Source organism: Rhinoderma darwinii, chromosome 12, assembly GCF_050947455.1.
Source record: "Rhinoderma darwinii isolate aRhiDar2 chromosome 12, aRhiDar2.hap1, whole genome shotgun sequence".
Taxonomy (NCBI): domain Eukaryota; kingdom Metazoa; phylum Chordata; class Amphibia; order Anura; family Rhinodermatidae; genus Rhinoderma; species Rhinoderma darwinii.
The window spans coordinates 21,310,091-21,329,971 of NC_134698.1; positions in this window are offsets into that span (position 1 = coordinate 21,310,091).

The window sequence follows — 19,881 nt, forward strand, 5'->3', positions numbered from 1 at the left end:
ATCCTAATATTTATTAGTTCTAGTTTTAGCTTTAAACATTTAATTTTTAGGGCATCAAACTTCTATAAAGAATTATGAAATAAAATATTTTTATAGAGGATGCAGCTTTGTTTTTTTTGATACAGAGCTCCATACATATAGTTCTAGAGGTCAATAATGCAATTCTTCAGCCACCACTAGGGTCTTACCATATACAAATGTATACACCTCCAAATAAATAAGTGCAAAATATGCTCCCTCTAGTGGTGACTTTAGGCAGCTAGAATTTAATCACATTAAAGGGGTTGTCCACTACCGGACAACTGATGACCTATCCACCGGATAGGTCATCAGTATATGATCTGTGGGGGTCTGACACCCGGGCCCCAGACCGATCAGCTGCTCCGGCTGCATGCAGGCATCAGATGTCATTGCACAGTATGCAATGTATGGGGCTGGAAGCAGTTGGCTCCATACATTGCATAGTGGCCGAGCTGCAGCTCTGCTCCTATTCACTTGAATCTGCCGCTATTTCGTGACCGGAGCCATCTGCTTCCGGCATGGACGTCCGGTGCCCGCAGGCAGCCGTAGCAGCTGATCGGTGCGGGGTCTGGGTGTCAGACCCCCACAGATCATATACTGATGACCTATCCATTGGATAGGCTGTCTGGTAGTGGACAACCCCTTTAAGGGTAATTCAACAAAACAGCCCCCTTTGTAAATGTATCCCCTGGATATCCAGCTGCTTAAACTACCCACGGTCACCTACAGTCAGTACATGAGTCAGTATAACTAGAGGTACAATTTAAAGGGGCTTTTAAAGTGGCCTGATTTGGGTCTGCAATAAATTAGCGGACCACCCAGGGTTACAGTCTATAGAAGGTTCCTTTAGTAAACTCTGCAGAAAAAAAAGAAGTAAATTTGTATGGGACATAGGAGCCTGTAGATGCAAAATGCCTGGGGCCTTAAGCCTTCTCTTTAATAATCTTTTCCAACAAAGTTGGAAGCTACAATTGTCATAAATGTCTTGTGTGCTGAAGGATTAAGATTTCGTTTCACAGGAACGAAGAGGCCGACACCTGAAAAACAACCCCATATCATTATCCTCCTCCACCAAACATTACAGCTGGCACAATGCCGTCAGGCGGGTAACGTTTTCCTGGCATTAACCAAACCCAGACTCGTCCATCAGACTCCAGATAGAGAATCGTGATCCATCACTCCACAGAACAGGTTTCCTCTTCTCCAGAGTCCAGTGGCGGCGGCTTTACACCACTCCATCTGACGCTTGGTGTTGTGCTTGGTGATGTAAGACTGGCATGCAGCTGCTCGGCCCCCGTGCCATGAAGCTCCCGGGGCAGTTTTTGTGTGGATATTAATGCCAGAGGAGGTTTTGTACTCTGCAGTTATTGAGTCAGCAGAGCGTTGGTGACTTATATGCACTATGTGCCTCAGCCCTCGGCTCTGTAACATTACGTGGTCCCCACTTCGTGGCTGATTTGCTGAGGTTCCTATAACCTTCCACTTTACAATAATATCACTCACAGGTGATGGTGGAATAACTTGGACGGATGAAATTTCATGAACTGACTTGTTACATCGGTGACGTCCTATTGCGGGACCGCGCTGGGATTCAGTGATCTCTTTACAATGACCCGTTCTATCACAAATGTCTGTAAAGACGACTCCATGGCGAGTGCTGGATTTTATACACTTGTAGCAATGGGACCGATTTGAATTTAATTAATAAGAGGTGTGTCCCAATACTTTTTTCCATATTGTGTATCTTACATCTTGCTGCCAGATACTACAGGACGCCTTCAGATGTCTTTTTGGTGTCCATGCATGACATGCTTTGGCTGTATGAGAGGAATTACACAATATTCGGCAGGTGGTTTTAATGTTCTGGCTGATCGGCGTCTGACCCCACATGGAGCTGTAATATGAAGGTCTGAAAAGCCCTTTATCATATGTAAGGATTCATGTAATCAATAGAAAAAGGTTTGGTTTCACCGCATCTCATTCTAGATCAATATGGTAAAAGCAGATATCCAGTTGTGATCTGAAAAATAACCTGAGTGACTACCTAGGGGTAATACCCACCTGCTATATATAGATATGTTATTTATATGTATGGAGCTTCTAGCTCTCCTGGAATCCCCATAGTCACTTGGTTCTACGGGCTGCCATTCTTCCTGATGTTGAATTTCAATATTTTCCCATAGGCCCCATGCACACGAACATAAAAAAGCCTGCAATTATGGCCCGTAATTACGGCCCGTAATTACGGGCCCATAGACTTCTATTGGCCACGGGTATGCGTACGGGAAGGTGCCCGGGCCATTGAAAAATATAGAACATGTCCTATTTCAGGCCGTAATAACGGCACGGGCAGGCCCATAGAAGTCTATGGGGCTTCCGTAATTACGTGTGACTACGTGTGTGCACCCGTAATTACGGGAGCGTTGCTAGGTGACATCAGGGGATAGTCACTGTCCAGAGTGCTGAAAGAGTTAAACGTTCGGCAGTAACTGTTTCAGCACCCTGGACAGTGACTTCCGATCCCAATATAGATCAACCTGTAAAAAAAATAGACGGTCATACTTACCCAGAACTCCCTGCTTCTTCCTGCAGTCCGGCCTCCTGGGATGACGATTCAGCTCATGTGACCGCTGCAGCCAATCACAAGCCAATCACAGGCTGCAGCGGTCACATGGTCTGCCGCGTCATCCAGGGAGGTCGGGCTGCATGTCGAAAGAGGGACGTGTCACCAAGACAACGGCCGGGTAAGTATGAATTTCTTTTACTTTTACTATGGAAAGGGCTGCCCCTTCTCTCTAGCCTGCACTGCTAGAGAGAAGGGGCTGCCGATTAGTGCAGTGCAATTTTGAAGCGAAAACGTGCCCATAAATACGGGTGGAAAACTGGTGACCTTTTGTACCAGTGACGCTTCCGTCGATGAAAGGCGCTGACTGACTGACAGGGAAAGTAATCCTGCCCAGCCAATCAGCGCCTTTCATAAACGCTGCGTTCAACCCCCTGGAGACCTGTGCAGGAGAGAGCAGATCTCCATGGCTGCCGGACGGCTTGGGAGCAGGAATAAGGTGAGTTTGAAATGTTTTTTTTTTTTTAATTGTAATAGAAGTGTGGCTGTATCTGTGGGGGGGGGGGGGACTTTGTCTACACAGGGGACTTTATCTACGGGGGGTGTCTATCTACAGGGGGACTATATCTACAGGGCTGGGCTATATACAGGGGGACAATATCTACAGGGCTGGGCTATATACAGGGGGACTATATCTACAGGGCTGGGCTATATACAGGGGGACTATATCTACAGGGCTGGGCTATATACAGGGGGACTATATCTACAGGGGGTGGGCTATCTGTGAAACACTATATACAGGGGGGGACTATATGCGGAGCACTATATACAGGGGTGGGCTATATCTACAGGGGGGCTACATACATGGTTGGGCTATCTGTAGAGCTCTATATACAGGGGTGGGCTATATCTACAGGGGGCTATATACAGGGGTGGGCTATCTGTAGAGCACTATAGGGGGAGTTATTTGTGGGACACTATATACAGGGGTGGTCTATATGGGGGCACTATCTACAGGGGGCTCTATGGCAGGCACTATCTACAGGGGGCTCTATGGCAGGCACTATCTACAGGGGGCTCTATGGCAGGCACTATCTACAGGGGGCACAGTGTGTGTGTGGGACACGGTGTATGGTGCTATTATAATTAGAGGTGCAGTGTTTGGTGCTATTATATTTAGGGGTGTAGTGTGTGGTATAATGATAACTTTATATTTATTTATAGGTGCAGAAATGTTGGAAAAGTGAGAAGCTGAAGACATGTGAGCGGCAAACTGCAGAAATGGGCTGTGACCGGGAGAAGTCATCATAGAGGTCTGGACCGGATGGAGAAAAAGAACTAGAATCTGAGACGTCACCGGTGAGTCACCTAATGTAAATGTTCACTCTGCCTCTAATCAGCACTGTAGTCACTGTATGATCTGCAGCGAGATGATGGTGGTGTGATTATGATAGGATTTATTTTTTGTGAAACAGCATCTCCCATCATATCCTCACCATTGTTCTGGCCATGCTGGGAGCTGTAGTTTTACGCCGTACACACCTGTACGGCAGGGGTTGCACTGAATTGAGCTGTATTTGTGCTGGTGTTGTATATATGTACTGAGCTTGGTTCTGGTGTTGTGTATAGAACCATATTGCTTGTGAAATGTACAAATAATTTTATGCTCGCGTTACATAAAAAGAAATGACTCGTTGATTGGTAGAGAAAACAAACACGGCGAGGGGGAAGGAGATATCGGGAAAGAGGTTGAGGGGGGGGGGCGCCAAACTGAATCTTTGCCCCGGGTGCTTGAGAACCTAGCTACGCCTCTGCTGTATGGCACTATTCACCTGGGCAGTGTGTGTAATATGTATGTTGGGGCTATGTGATGTTATCTGACCGCTGTATCTACTGTCTGATTGCGGTATACACTTATCTGAAGGGAGCCGCTTGGGTAAGGATCTGTAACAAGCACTCTGGTGGGCGATCAGTGGCAGGCACTCTGGGGGGCGGTCTATGCCGGTGTCTGAGGAACTACATGGAGCTTTTGAGCCTGTTGTCCTGGGTGGAGATCTCCTAAAATTTGAATCACCATTCCAGGGAAATTTTAAGCCCTACCTCGATCCACCCAGGAACACCCACAGACCCTCCCATAAACGCCTATTTTGGGTCACAATTGCATAAACCCTTGAGAGCTGTTTTGTGGGATAACAGGGGTGGTATGAACATCTTCTGGGTGTGGGCCGATTTGCCTTTTAAATCTTTGCCACGGGCCCCACAAAGTTGTTAAAATGACCCTGCATGTGGCAATAGAGCCTAGTGTAACAGTAAAGTAGTACAATAACCAATTCATAATGTATCTGTAACATTTATCTATTGAATGTTGTAACGGGGCCTGTGGATAGAGAGACTGTCATAGGGCCTACAGAGGATGGTGGGAACCCACTGTGTCATCAAGGGTCACATGGGGCTAAACCAGATAGCGGAATCTAAGGGAACCCCAGGTATTCACTACATCCCAGAGAAGTCTCCCTTAGCGATGGCCGTCGTTATGGTAAAGGAACAGCAGACGAATGCCGGGTTAGGTATAGGATAGACCGGCAGACGAGCACGGTTGGTAAAGCCAAAGGTCAGGGCAGGCGGCAGAGGTACGCCACGGGTCACTAGGAAGGTCAGGACAGGCAGCAGGCAAGGAGAGTCAAGGTAAAAGCTGAGGTCAGACACAGGAAAAACAAATAATTGATCAGATATCACTAGCAAGCTAGGAGGATCCAAATTGCTCAAGCAATGGTGGACAGGGGGAGGTTCCTTTTATACACTGGGAGAATTAAGTAGTAGGTGCACGCTGGCCCTAAAGACCGGCGGAGTCAGCAAGCGCACGCACTAGGTAGTGTATGAAACACAGAAGGAGAGAGCAGCATGGGATGCCGCAATTAGAAAAGAGTGAGGCAGGAACGTGGTCTCCACCAAGAGCTAGAGGATGCCATGGAGAGGTCAGTATATGACGACGGGGAGCAGTGGAAACGGCGGCCATTACAACTGTAATCCCCATCTACTATACATATAGATGTTAGCGTTTTACTCTTTACAAACATAAAAATCCAGCATACACTTGTATAACTTGGAGATCTTTCTCCTTATCACAGAACTATAACCTAAACCTATAACTCCTGTCCAGAAGCGGTATATGGTATTACAGCCCATTCCCATTAAAGTAAATGGAACTGAAGTGTAATACTAGATACAGACCATGAACAAAAGTGGCGCTGTTTCTGGGCTGTGTCTTGTATTACAGCTTATTCCCATCCAAAAGAACGTATTACCGGATAAAACCATTAGACAAGAGGGGCGCCGTATCTGGAAAAAATCCAGACCCTTTTTCTAATCTTGGACAGCCCCTTTAAGGGAACACTTCAGACAACACTGATAGACTGTGTTAGACTAAATCCACACCCGTCGCATATCCAGAAAATCCTGGTGCGAATTTGCTACCCAAAACAGTGTGCATTAGCCGCTGCAGATTTTCCCGCGAATTTCACTTAGAAGCTAAAATAAAGTAAAACACTTTAGACTTTGTAGCTGCTCGGACCCTGTGCCATGAAGCTCCTGGGGCGTAGTGCTTGTGCAGATATTAATGCCAGAGGAGGTTTCGTACTCTGCAGTTATTGAGTCAGCAGAGCGTTGGCGACTTTTATACACTATACGCCTCAACACTCGGCGCCCGGCTCTGTAACTTTACGTGGTCTGCACTTCGTGGTTGTGTTGCTGTGGTTCCTAGAAGCTTCCACTTTACAATAATATCACTCTCAGCTGATGGTGGAATATCTAGGAGGGAAGAAATATCACGTACTGACTTGTTACATCGATGACGTCCTATTACAGGACCGCGCTGGGATTCAGTGATGTCTTTACAATGACCCATTCTATCACAGATGTCTGTAATGGCGACTGCACGGCGGGTTCTGGATTTATACACCTGAGGGACTGAAGGAAACACCGGAATTCAATGATTAAGAGCTGGGTCCCAATTTTTGTCCATATAGTGAACCTCCGATTACATATTTGATGTAGACTCAAAATATACATGTTAGAGATGAATTCCAAAAATACGATTTATTGGTAATTCGCCTTCCATTACTCACCACTGATATCATCTATATTATCCGTCATTACTTCTATGCCGAGAATCAGATTTATGATTTCATTACTTGGGATGGGAAGTAATGCTCAAAAAAAAAAGCTGTGTGAACATGTCCTAAAGGTTCCCAAACACATAACATAAAAAAGTCTGACGACTATCTAATGTGTATGGGGGTATCGACCGACAGCCATTGTATGTGTTTGGGCAGCCAGAGGTATTTTTATTTCTTTTTTGATATTCTCAACACCTATAAAATCTAGATTACTGGATTTTTCATGGTTTTGGTTTTGGATTATCAAATTGTCATGGGTCCTCCAGGGACATTTCAAGGATATTTTTCCCATGACAGACCATATTGATTATACAGGATATAAAATAAAACTGCTCAGCGGGGTCTGACCACCCGGACCTCCAACAATCTTGTTGATGGGAGTTAATGAGCGATAAGGAAACAGGTTTTGTTTGGGTTCCCAATGCCTGGAGCAACACTGGAGCGGCAATTTTTTTGGTGATAAATCGAATCAATAAGCCATAAAAGTATGTAATGGGAAAAGAGATAGATAGATAGATAGATAGATAGACTTGTTGTTCTTGCACTCCTCCCACTCTGCCCTGGGTGATTTTAATCAGTTCAATGCTGGATCCTACCATCCCCAGGTATATATGTAGGCTTAGTCCCAGTTCTGGGTGTATGTGCAGCGTAGGTTCCCACCTTACAGAGGTCGCCTTGTCGTGGCAGGTGGGCTAACACTTTTTGATCAAAATGTGCACTAAGAACCTCCCTATTTGTAGGTAGATTTAGCTTTAGTGCATATCTATTTATATTTAGGGGTTTAGGTGGCATTAGTGTTGCAGGGTGCTGTCGCCATTTTTTTATATCTGCTGTATATCTGCAGTCATAGGTGTTCTTGCACCTGCGTATTTTGTATCATTTAGTTGGATGTGCTGTTCAATTTTTGTTGTGTTTATGGTATCCATATATGTGGGGTTAGTGACTGCCTCCACTTGTTGTTCTTGAACTCCTCCCACTCTGCCCTGGGTGATTTTAATCAGTTCAATGCTGGATCCTACCATCCCCAGGTATATATGTAGGCTTAGTCCCAGTTCTGGGTGTATGTGCAGCGTAGGTTCCCACCTTACAGAGGTCGCCTTGTCGTGGCAGGTGGGCTAACACTTTTTGTTCAAAATGTGCACTAAGAACCTCCCTATTTGTAGGTAGATTTAGCTTTAGTGCATATCTATTTATATTTAGTGGTTTAGGTGGCATTAGTGTTGCAGGGTGCTGTCGCCATTTTTTTATATCTGATAGATAGATAGATAGATAGATAGATAGATAGATAGATAGATAGATAGATAGATAGATAGATAGATAGATAGATAGATAGATAGATAGATAGATATGAGATAGATAGATAGATAGATATGAGATAGATAGATAGATAGATAGATAGATAGATAGATAGATAGATAGATAGATAGATAGATAGATAGATAGATAGTTAGATACAGGGGCGTAACTAGGAAAGACTGGGCCCCATAGCAAACTTTTGACTGGGCCCCCCACTCCCCTGGGAGTCACACAACCCCCCGCCTTGTAGATAGTGCCTTTTTTACAGCCCCCCCTGTAGATAACGCCATACAGCCCCCCTGTAGATAACGCCATACAGCCCCCCCTGTAGATAACGCCATACAGCCCCCTTTGTAGATATCTACAGGGGGGACTGTATGGCGTTATCTACAGGGGGGACTGTATGGCGTTTTCTACAGGGGGGATTGTGTGGCGTTATCTACAGGGGGGACTGTGTGGCGTTATCTACAGGGGGGACTGTGTGGTGTTATCTACAGGGGGGACTGTGGCGTTATCTACAGGGGGGGCTGTGTGGCGTTATCTACAGGGGGGACTGTGTGGCTTTATCTACAGGGGGGACTGTGTGGCGTTATCTACAGGTTGGACTGTGTGGCGTTATCTACAGGGGGGACTGTGTGGCGTTATCTACAGGGGGGACTGTGTGGCGTTATCTACAGGGGGAACTGTGGCGTTATCTACAGGGGGGACTGTGTGTCGTTATCTACAGGAGGGACTCTGTGGCGTTATCTACAGGAGGGACTCTATGGCGTTATCTACAGGGGGGACTGTATGGCGTTATCTACAGGGGGGACTGTGTGGCGTTATGTACAGGGGGCTGTGTGGCGTTATCTACAGGGAGAGGGCTGTATGGCGTTATCTACAGGGGGGTCTGTGTGACGTTATCTACAGGGGGACTGTGTGGCGTTATCTGTGTGGCGTTATCTACAGGGGGGACTGTGTGGCGTTATCTACAGGGGGACTGTGTGGCGTTATCTACAGGGGGGACTGTGTGGCGTTATCTACAGGGGGAGTGTGTGGCGTTCTCTACAGAGGGGGCTGTATGGCGCTAACGCCATACAGCCCCCACTGTAGAGAACACCATACAGCCCCCACTGTAGAGAACGCCATACAGCCCCTCCTGCAAGGAACGCCATACAGCGCCCCCCCTGCAGGGAAAGCCATACAGCGCCCCCCCCTGCAGGAAACGCCATACAGTGCCCCCCCCCTGCAGGGAACGCCATACAGCGTCCTCAACCCCCCCAAAAAATGTGTCCTACAGTGTTGTTGTGTCCTACAAATAACATGCATCCCATATCCACAGGATAGGGGATACATGTGCGATCGCTGGCATTGATAGGGAGAACGGGGGACTGAAAGTCCCCCCAAGTTCTCCATGACTAAGCTCTGACTTCCGGTGTCTGTGTCGGCAGCTCAATAAAAATGAAAGGAGCGCTGGTCACGCATGCGCACAAGCGCGACCGGCGCTCCATTCATTTCCACGGAGCTGCCGACACAGAACCCGGAAGTCCGAGGTTTGTGATAGAGAACTTCAGGGAACTTTCAGTCCCCCGTTCTCCCTATCAATGCCAGCGATCACACATGTATCCCCTATCCTGTGGATAGGGGATACATGTATTTTGTTAATGGCAGAGCGGGGAGATACCTCCCTGCTCTGCCGTAGTATTCAGTGGCGTCCCGCTGTAGCAGCCATAGCGGCTGCTAGCGGAGGCTGCGGCCATGGTGGGGGCCCGTGCCGGTGGGCGACACGGGCCCCCTCATGCCGCGGGCCCTGTAGCAGCTGCTACGGCTGCTACAGCGGTAGTTACGCCACTAGATGGATGGATGGATGGATGGATAGATAGATACAGTGAAGGAAATAAGTATTTGATCCCTTGCTTATTTTGTAAGTTTGCCCACTGTCAAAGACATGAACAGTCTAGAATTTTTAGGCTAGGTTAATTTTACCAGTGAGAGATAGATTATATAAAAAAAAAAAAGAAAATCACATTGTTAAAATGATATATATTTATTTGCATTGTGCACAGAGAAATAAGTATTTGATGCCTTTGGCAAACAAGACTTAATACTTGGTGGCAAAACCCTTGTTGGCAAGCACAGCAGTCAGACGTTTTTAGTAGTTGATGGTGAGGTTTGCACACATGTTAGATGGAATTTTGGCCCACTCCTCTTTGCAGATCATCTGTAAATCATTAAGATTTCGAGGCTGTCGCTTGGCAACTCGGATCTTCAGCTCCCTCCATAAGTTTTCGATGGGATTAAGGTCTGGAGACTGGCTAGGCCACTCCATGACCTTAATGTGCTTCTTTTTGAGCCACTCCTTTGTTGCCTTGGCTGTATGTTTCGGGTCATTGTCGTGCTGGAAGACCCAGCCACGAGCCATTTTTAATGTCCTGGTGGAGGGAAGGAGGTTGTCACTCAGGATTTGACGGTACATGGCTCCATCCATTCTCCCATTGATGCGGTGAAGTAGTCCTGTGCCCTTAGCAGAGAAACACCCCCAAAACATAATTTTTCCACCTCCTTGCTTGACAGTGGGGACGGTGTTCTTTGGGTCATAGGCAGCATTTCTCTTCCTCCAAACACGGCGAGTTGAGTTAATGCCAAAGAGCTCAATTTTAGTCTCATCTGACCACAGCACCTTCTCCCAATCACTCTCAGAATCATCCAGATGTTCATTTGCAAACTTCAGACGGGCCTGTACATGTGCCTTCTTGAGCAGGGGGACCTTTCGGGCACTGCAGGATTTTAATCCATTACGGCGTAATGTGTTACCAATGGTTTTCTTGGTGACTGTGGTCCCAGCTGCCTTGAGATCATTAACAAGTTCCCCCCGTGTAGTTTTCGGCTGAGCTCTCACCTTCCTCAGGATCAAGGATACCCCACGAGGTGAGATTTTGCATGGAGCCCCAGATCGATGTCGATTGAGTCATTTTGTATGTCTTCCATTTTCTTAGTATTGCACCAACAGTTGTCTCCTTCTCACCCAGCGTCTTACTTATGGTTTTGTAGCCCATTCCAGCCTTGTGCAGGTCTATGATCTTGTCCCTGACATCCTTAGAAAGCTCTTTGATCTTGCCCATGTTGTAGAGGTTAGAGTCAGACTGATTCATTGAGTCTGTGGACAGGAGTCTTTTATACAGGTGACCATGTAAGAGCTGTCTATAATGCAGGCACCAAGTTGATTTGGAGCGTGTAACTGATCTGGAGGAGGCTGAACTCTTAATGGTTGGTAGGGGATCAAATACTTATTTCTCTGTGCACAATGCAAATAAATATATATAATTTTGACTATGTGATTTTCTTTATTTTTTTTATATATAATCTATCTCTCACTGGTAAAATTAACCTAGCCTAAAAATTCTAGACTGTTCATGACTTTGACAGTGGGCAAACGTACAAAATCAGCAAGGGATCAAATACTTATTTCCTCCACTGTAGATAGATAGATAGATAGATAGATAGATAGATAGATAGATAGATAGATAGATAGATAGATAGATAGACATCACTAACAATGAAAAGACCTCAAACCCCACACACCTCACTACACCCAGGAGAAAAACCCCTTTACCCAAGGTCAGACCAACAGAGGCAAAAGCCATGGAGGAAACCCCCTGCTTCACACAGAGACATGCAGGGGAGAGACATGGAGGAAACCCCCTGCCTCACACAGAGACACGCAGAGCAGAGACATGGAGGTAACCCCCTGCCTCACACAGAGACACGCAGAGCAGAGACATGGAGGAAACCCCCTGCCTCACACAGAGACACGCAGAGCAGAGACATGGAGGAGATAAAGACCCTGCTCAGCACTCTATATAGAAAACTAATGTGACTGTACAACACGAGAACATCTACAACACATCCAGCAGTCACATCTCCAGCCCGTCCTACACAGTGCCGCTCATTACAAGGTATATGGACACACAATGACGTCCTTTATAATTAGCAGCTGGAATATTCAAGGCCTCAACGCCTCAGCCTTTGGATGCAAAACTAACGATCCCAGACTTCAACCAAAGACTGAAAAATATTGATATACAAATCCTCCTGGAAACATGGACTAGGACAGAGAATGAGTCCCTGGTGCCCACTGGATACAGGGAAATCTCTGTCCCCGCCCTGAAAAATAAAAACATCAAGCAGGGCCGGTGTTCAGGAGGAATATTAGTCTGGTACAAAGAGGAGCTCCATGAGCAGATCAAAGCCGTGAAGCGAGGAGACAGCCACATCTGGATAAGAATAGGCAGCTCCATCCTCACCTCTCAGTCTGACATATACCTCTGCGCAACGTACATCGCACCGCCAGAGTCCCCGTACTCCAACCCAGACAGCTTTGAGATTATACAAAGGGAAGCCGCCCATTTCCAGACCCTGGGCAGCATTCTCATCTACGGACTCCTCAATGCAAGAACGGGGAGAGATAAAGACTACCTGACCAATGATGGAAACATCTTGATCTTTGGAGCAGAGGCCGACTGTCATAACTACCTACAGAAAGAGAAAAACAGCTATGACAGCACCGTCAACAAAAGCGGGAAAAAACTACTGAATCTATGTCGAAGCTTAGGTCTCCACATACTGAATGGCCGCACCAAGGGAGACTCTTTAGGAAGGTATACACTAAACTCCCATGTAGGCAGCATTGTAGTAGACTATGCCATCACGGACATGGACCCTGCCAACATTGGCGCTCATAGTCACTCCACAAACGCACCTGTCAGATCACAACCAATTACTTCTATACATCAAATCCACAAACAAACCATCTTCACAAAAACCACATCAAACCGGCCTCTTCAACCTGCCGCCATCTTTTAAATGGTCCAAAACGTCAACTATAAAATATAAAGAGACAATCAACAGACTAGAAATGCAGGAGATGCTTCACAACCTCTACAACAAGTTGTATGAGACCAGCCCAGGAGGGGTAAATCAGGCCTTAAATTACCTCAATAATATATTCTATACCATGGCAGAGAAGTCCGACCTGAAAAGATGTGACTACAAGAGGCCACAAGAAATACATCCTAACGGTTGGTTTGACCGTGAGTGCAAAGAAGTACGGAAAACCCTAAGAAATGCCTCAAATAAGAAACACCGAGACCCAAACAACACCGGTCTGAAGGAGGCCTACAGCAACATACAGAGGCAATACAAGACCATCCTCCGAAAGAAAAAACAAAGGCACATCTCCATCAAACTTACCCAACTCCAAGATGCCCTCCATGACAACTCGTTCTGGGAATTATGGAAACACATGGGCAAAAATTGCAAGAAAAACAACCTTCATATTCAAAATGGCAACATCTGGCTCCAATATTTCAAGGACCTCTACAAAGATATCCCGAAAGAAGAACAAAGCCAAGAACAAAAACAAATAATATCAAAATTGAAGGCGATGGAGGAAATACTTAAAGATTCTCAAAACCCCCTGGACGCACCAATAACACTGCAAGAAGTAACAGAGAGAACCGCAGACATAAGGTGTAAAAAATCCAGCGGCCTAGACGGAATTTCACCAGAAATTATAAAACACAGCTCGCCAGAAATACAGGCCGCAATAGTAAAACTATTTAATATGGTGCTGAATGCCGGCTACTTCCCTCAAATCTGGAACCAAGGCCTTATAACACCAATCCACAAGAGTGGGGACAGGTACGACCCAGCCAACTACCGAGTGATATGTGTCAGCAGCAACCTGGGGAAACTGTTCAACACCATCCTGAATAAGAGAATCCTCAGCTTCCTCACCCAGCACAATGTCCTCCACCAAAGCCAAGCTGGGTTCATGCCAAACCACCGCACCACTGACCACATCTATACCCTGCGCAGCCTCATCAAGAGCCACGTCCACAATACAAAGCATGGGAAGATTTACGCCTGTTTTGTGGACTTTAAGAAGGCCTTCGACTCAGTGTGGCACCCGGGCCTATTCCTGAAACTGCTGGAGAGCGGAATAGGAGGTAAAACCTATGACGTCATCAGAAGCTCCTACACAGAGAACAGATGCAGCGTGAAGGTGAACGGGAGAAGAACGGCTGATTTCCAGCAGAGCCGAGGAGTCAGACAGGGCTGCAGCCTCAGCCCAACGCTCTTCAACATCTACATCAATGAATTGGCCACAGCTCTGGAATCCTCCTCAGCACCAGGTCTCACCCTCCATGACACCCAGGTGACATTTCTGTTGTATGCAGATGACCTTCTGTTGCTATCGCCAACCGAGAAAGGTCTCCAAGACAACCTGCAAATCCTTGAAAAATTCAGCTCCACGTGGGCACTACCCATCAATGCAAAGAAAACCAACATCATGGTGTTCCAGAAGAGAAACTCAAAGTCCCCCAGGAACCCGACCTCCACACTAAATAACGCCACACTCACAGCGACAGACAGGTATACCTACCTGGGCCTAGAAATCAACCAATCAGGAAGCTTTAAACAAGCCATCGAGATTCTGAAAGACAAGGCGTGCAAAACCTTCTATGCCATCAGAAGAAAACTCTATCACCTCAAACCACCAGTAACGGTCTGGCTGAAAATCTTTGACTCCATCATCTCCCCAATCCTACTGTATGCCAGTGAAGTCTGGGGTCCGGACACATACCCAAACTGGTCAAGGTGGGATTCCAGCCCAACAGAAATTTTCCACCTAGAATTCTGTAAACACCTTCTCCAAGTCCATCGGAGCACCACAAATAGTGCCTGTCGGGCAGAACTGGGCAGATTCCCACTACACCTCACAATCCAGAAGAGGGCGCTATCATTCTGGGCCCATCTACACAGCAGCAGGCAAAGTTCCTATCACCATAAAGCCTTGCTACACCAAGGGGTCGCAGGTAAACCAGGCCCCCCAGAACATCTCACCCTGACCCGGCCTGAAGAAAATGTCACTCAGCGCGGCCTCACAAAAACTGAAATCAAGGAGACAATAAACGAGAACCAAGAGGAGTATATCAGTGACTGGAGGAACGACATAAAGACATCCCAGAAACTGACAATATACCGGAGTCTACAGCGAGAATATAAACTGGCGCCATATCTGGAGAAACTGCCAAACCCCAGAGACAGACAGATCCTGAGCCGCTACAGACTGAGCGCCCACAACCTGCTCATCGAATCCGATCGCCACAGACAGACGTACAAGCCCAGGGAGAGCCGACTGTGCCAACAGTGCCACCAGGAGGCCGTGGAGGATGAGGCCCACTTCCTGCTGCACTGGTTCAAATACTCAGCAGTGAGGGACACTCACTTCAGGAGACTCTCTGATCTCTTACCGGACTTCAGCTCCATGGAAGAGGAAGATAAACTCTACATCCTGCTGGGTGAAGAGGAAACCACAGTGGGCACAGCGGCACAATATGTCACTGCATGCCATAGACTGAGAGAGACATGATATGCCATGGACTTGTATAACCCCGACCCTAGATGTGTCCCTATCCCCCAATCCCTCAGTCCCTATCCCTCATTCCCTTACTTCTTAGGGTATGTTCACACGGCCTATTTACGGACGTAATTCGGGCGTTTTTGCCCCGAATTACGTCTGAAAATAGCGCCTCAATAGCGCTGACAAACATCTGCCCATTGAAAGCAATGGGCAGACGTTTGTCTGTTCACACGAGGCGTATATTTACGCGCCGCTGTCAAATGACGGCGCGTAAATTGACGCCCGCGTAGAAGAAGTGACCTGTCACTTCTTTGGCCGTAATTGGAGCCGCTATTCATTGACTCCAATGAATAGCAGCGCTAATTACGGCCGTAATTGACGCGGCGTTCAAGCGCCTGCACATGCCGGTACGGCTGAAATTACGGGGATGTTTACAGGCTGAAACATCCCCGTAATTTCAGCCGTTACGGACCCCCGCCGTGTGAACATACCCTTACTTGCTTTGGCAATGCTAATATGTATTTGGTCCTGCCAATAAAGCTTCTTTGAATTGAATTGATAGATGAATAGATAGATAGATAGATAGATAGATGATAGATAGATAGATAGATAGATAGATAGATAGATAGATATAATATGTGACTCCAGCGGCCGGTACATTATATATATATTAGGATTGTACACAGATATTATCCAGTCTTATTTGTTTTGGCTTCTGTACTTTACAATTATCCCTAATAAGTGGCGTTCTGCCAAGGAGTTATCCCTGTGTGGCACCTGCCCCTTACATGCCCACTCCCTGCCCGCTGGCAATGTCCTAATTATTTAATAGACGGAGCATTATGTTGGCTCAGCCTTTTACAACAATCACTTACACGCTTCTGATCTGCCCCATCACATCACACCCCGGGATCCTCATTACATTGTTTTTTACATGTTTTTGGTACAATGTTTATATTAGGCCTCATGTAGACGACTGTAGCCATGTGCACGGCCGCGATTTTCGGGTCGGCCACGGAGTGACAGCTGCGAGCCGCCCGCATATCGCGGGCCGTGAACATGGCCGCGGCCATTATTTTTAATGAGCCCAGACCGCAGAACAGGCCGTAATAAGGCTTGCCCTTTCTCTCTGCTTTCCTTAGGCCCCATGCACACGAACGTGCTTTTGCGGCCGCAGTTCCCCTGAAAATCCACGGGAGAATTGCGGCCCTATTCATTGCTATGGGGCCATGCACACAACCATAGTTTCCACGGTCCGTACATGGCCCAGGAGCCTGGACCGCAGAAAGAACGGGCATGTCTTATTACGGCCGTCTTCTGCGGTCCAGGCTCATAGAAAATAATGGTCGTGGCCATGTGCATGGCCGCGATTTGCGGGCGGCTCGAGGCCTTATGTTTTTGTCTGTTTCTGGAAAAGCTGGGTGAGAACGACGGCCTCCAAAAGGGTTGTTACCCAACTTGCCTAGACCCCTGAAGGGTAAACCTACCTAATAATGCAGCAGTATAACAGCAGGGGCAGGGTCACTGTATAATTAGGCAGACTTGTCATTCAGGAGACTGGGAAAGCTGGGTGACAACCAGTACAGCTGCCATTACAGCGCACATAGGACTCGTCACCCAGATTTATTATGTTCCTGAATGGTAAATCTCTCTGATCGGCAGCACAAATGTTTCTGTAAGAATTTATGGGGCCTCATAGCAAAGAGAAAAACAGCGCCCCCTTCTGATGCTGGATGAGACCATGACACCCCTGACCACTTAGCACAGAGGGTCTCGCTGCTTATTTGCCGTCATCCGACTTCCATTATCATTTACAATAAAATGATAGAAATAAACCAAACACTGGAATGATAAAGAGATGGAAACCCCGAGATCTGATCACCCCAAATAACCTGCTCAGGAAGGGGTTAAACTGCAACGCCCATTAAACAACTGTGATTTCTGATATCAGATCCTTCATGGCACATTGATAGTTAATAATATGTCAAATTATAAAAGAAATGTCCTGATACAGTATAGAAAATGATATAACCTCTAATCCCAATCCCAATATTAAGAGAAATATATCCCGTCCCTGCAGATTATCTCCACAGCTTCATGTTATAAACAGAATTATAGCAAACATATCATAAATGCAGTCTCGTGAAATAAGAGTCATGTCCCTTTAAATTTACTGTTCCATACATCACTGAGCAGCAGCCAATGGGATCTCTGGATTTGAATTTGAAACAACAACCGCTCAGTGGTCCTCAGTGTGTTACAGGACAACGACGAGTGAAGTTGGACGTCGGTGAGTTCCTCCATAATGTGATATAACTGACCCCCATTTATCTCATCTCCCATGATGCTTCATTCATGTTATTAGGAATTTATCATTTACCCCAAATCCCGGATTGTCTGTGAGTTTCCAGAAATAGGGGAGATCTCCTGACACAGCAGACAAGGCCCCCACAAAGTGTGCTGGAAACCACCACGAGGGGGAGCTGTCACATTGTATTTATATTACCCCCAATAACTTCTATATAACCTGTATAAAAATGGAAATTGTGTGCTCCCCCTAGTGGTGGCCGCAGGCAGCCAGCATTTTATCATTTATTCTATGGCTGTGTGATGGGAAGCGTCTGCTGGAACTGGTTATATAGGACCCTCTGCTTCCAGTAATGTTTATTAGGGCCCCTCTGCTGCCAGTAATGTTTATTAGGGACTCTCTGCTGCCAGTAATGTTTATTAGGGACCCTCTGCTGCCAGTAATGTTTATTAGGGACTCTCTGCTGTCAGTAATGTTTATTAGGGACTCTCTGCTGCCAGTAATGTTTATTAGGGACCCTCTGCTGCCAGTAACGTTTATTAGGGACTCTCTGCTGCCAGTAATGTTTATAAGGGACCCTCTGCTGCCAGTAATGTTTATTAGGGACTCTCTGCTGCTAGTAATGTTTATAAGGGACTCTATGCTGCCAGTAATGTTTATTAGGGACTCTCTGCTGCCAGTAATATTTATTAGGGACCCTCTGCTGCCAGTAATATTTATTAGGGACCCTCTCCTGCCAGTAATGTTTATTAGAGACTCTCTGCTGCCAGTAGTAATGTTTATTAGGGTCTCTCTGCTGCCAGTAACGTTTATTAGGGACTCTCTGCTGCCAGTAATGTTTATTTGGGACCCTCTGCTGCCAGTAATGTTTATTAGGGACTCTCTGCTGCCAGTAAAGTTTATAAGGGGCTCTCTGCTGCCAGTAATGTTTATTAGGGACTCTCTGCTGCCAATAATATTTATTAGGGACTCTCTGCTGTCAGTAATGTTTATTAGGGACTGTCTGCTGCCAGTAATGTTTATTATGGACTCTCTGCTGTCAGTAATGTTTATTAGGGACCCTCTGCTGCCAGTAATGTTTATTAGGGACTTTTATGCTGCCAGTAATGTTTATTAGGGACTCTCTGCTGCCAGTAATGTTTATTAGGGACTCTCTGCTACCAGTAATGTTTATTAGGGACTCTCTGCTGCCAGTAATGTTTATTAGGGACTCTCTGCTGCCAGTAATGTTTATTATGTACTCTCTGCTGCCAGTAATGTTTATTAGGGACTCTCTGCTTCCAGTAATATTTATTAGGGACCCTCTGCTGCCAGTAATATTTATTAGGGACCCTCTGCTGCCAGTAATATTTATTAGAGACTCTCTGCTGTCAGTAATGTTTAATAGGGCCCCTCTGCTGCCAGTAATGTTTATTAGGGACTCTCTGCTGCCAGTAATGTTTATTAGGGACTCTCTGCTACGAGTAATATTTATTAGGGACTCTCTGCTTCCAGTAATATTTATTAGGGACCCTCTGCTGCCAGTAATATTTATTAGGGACCCTCTGCTGCCAGTAATATTTATTAGAGACTCTCTGCTGTCAGTAATGTTTAATAGGGCCCCTCTGCTGCCAGTAATGTTTACTAGGGACTCTCTGCTGCCAGTAATGTTTATTAGGGACTCTCTGCTACCAGTAATATTTATTAGGGACTCTCTGTCAGTAAAGTTTATTAGGGACGCTCTGCTGCCAGTAATGTTTATTAGGGACTCTCTGCTACCAGAAATGTTTATTAGGGACTCTCTGCTGCCAGTAATGTTTATTAGGGACTCTCTGCTGCCAGTAATATTTATTAGGGACTCTGCTGCCAGTAATGTTTATTAAGGACTCTCTGCTGCCAGTAATGTTTATTAGGGATTCTCTGCTGCCAGTAATATTTCTTAGGGACTCTGCTGCCAGTAATATTTATTAGGGGCTCTCTGCTGCCAGTAATGTTTATTAGGGATTCTCTGCTGCCAGTAATGTTTATTAGGGACTCTCTGCTGCCAGTAATGTTTCTTAGGGACCCTCTTCTGCCAGTTGTAATGTTTATTAGGGACACTCTGCTGGCATTATGTGGGGGCATTGCTGGCATT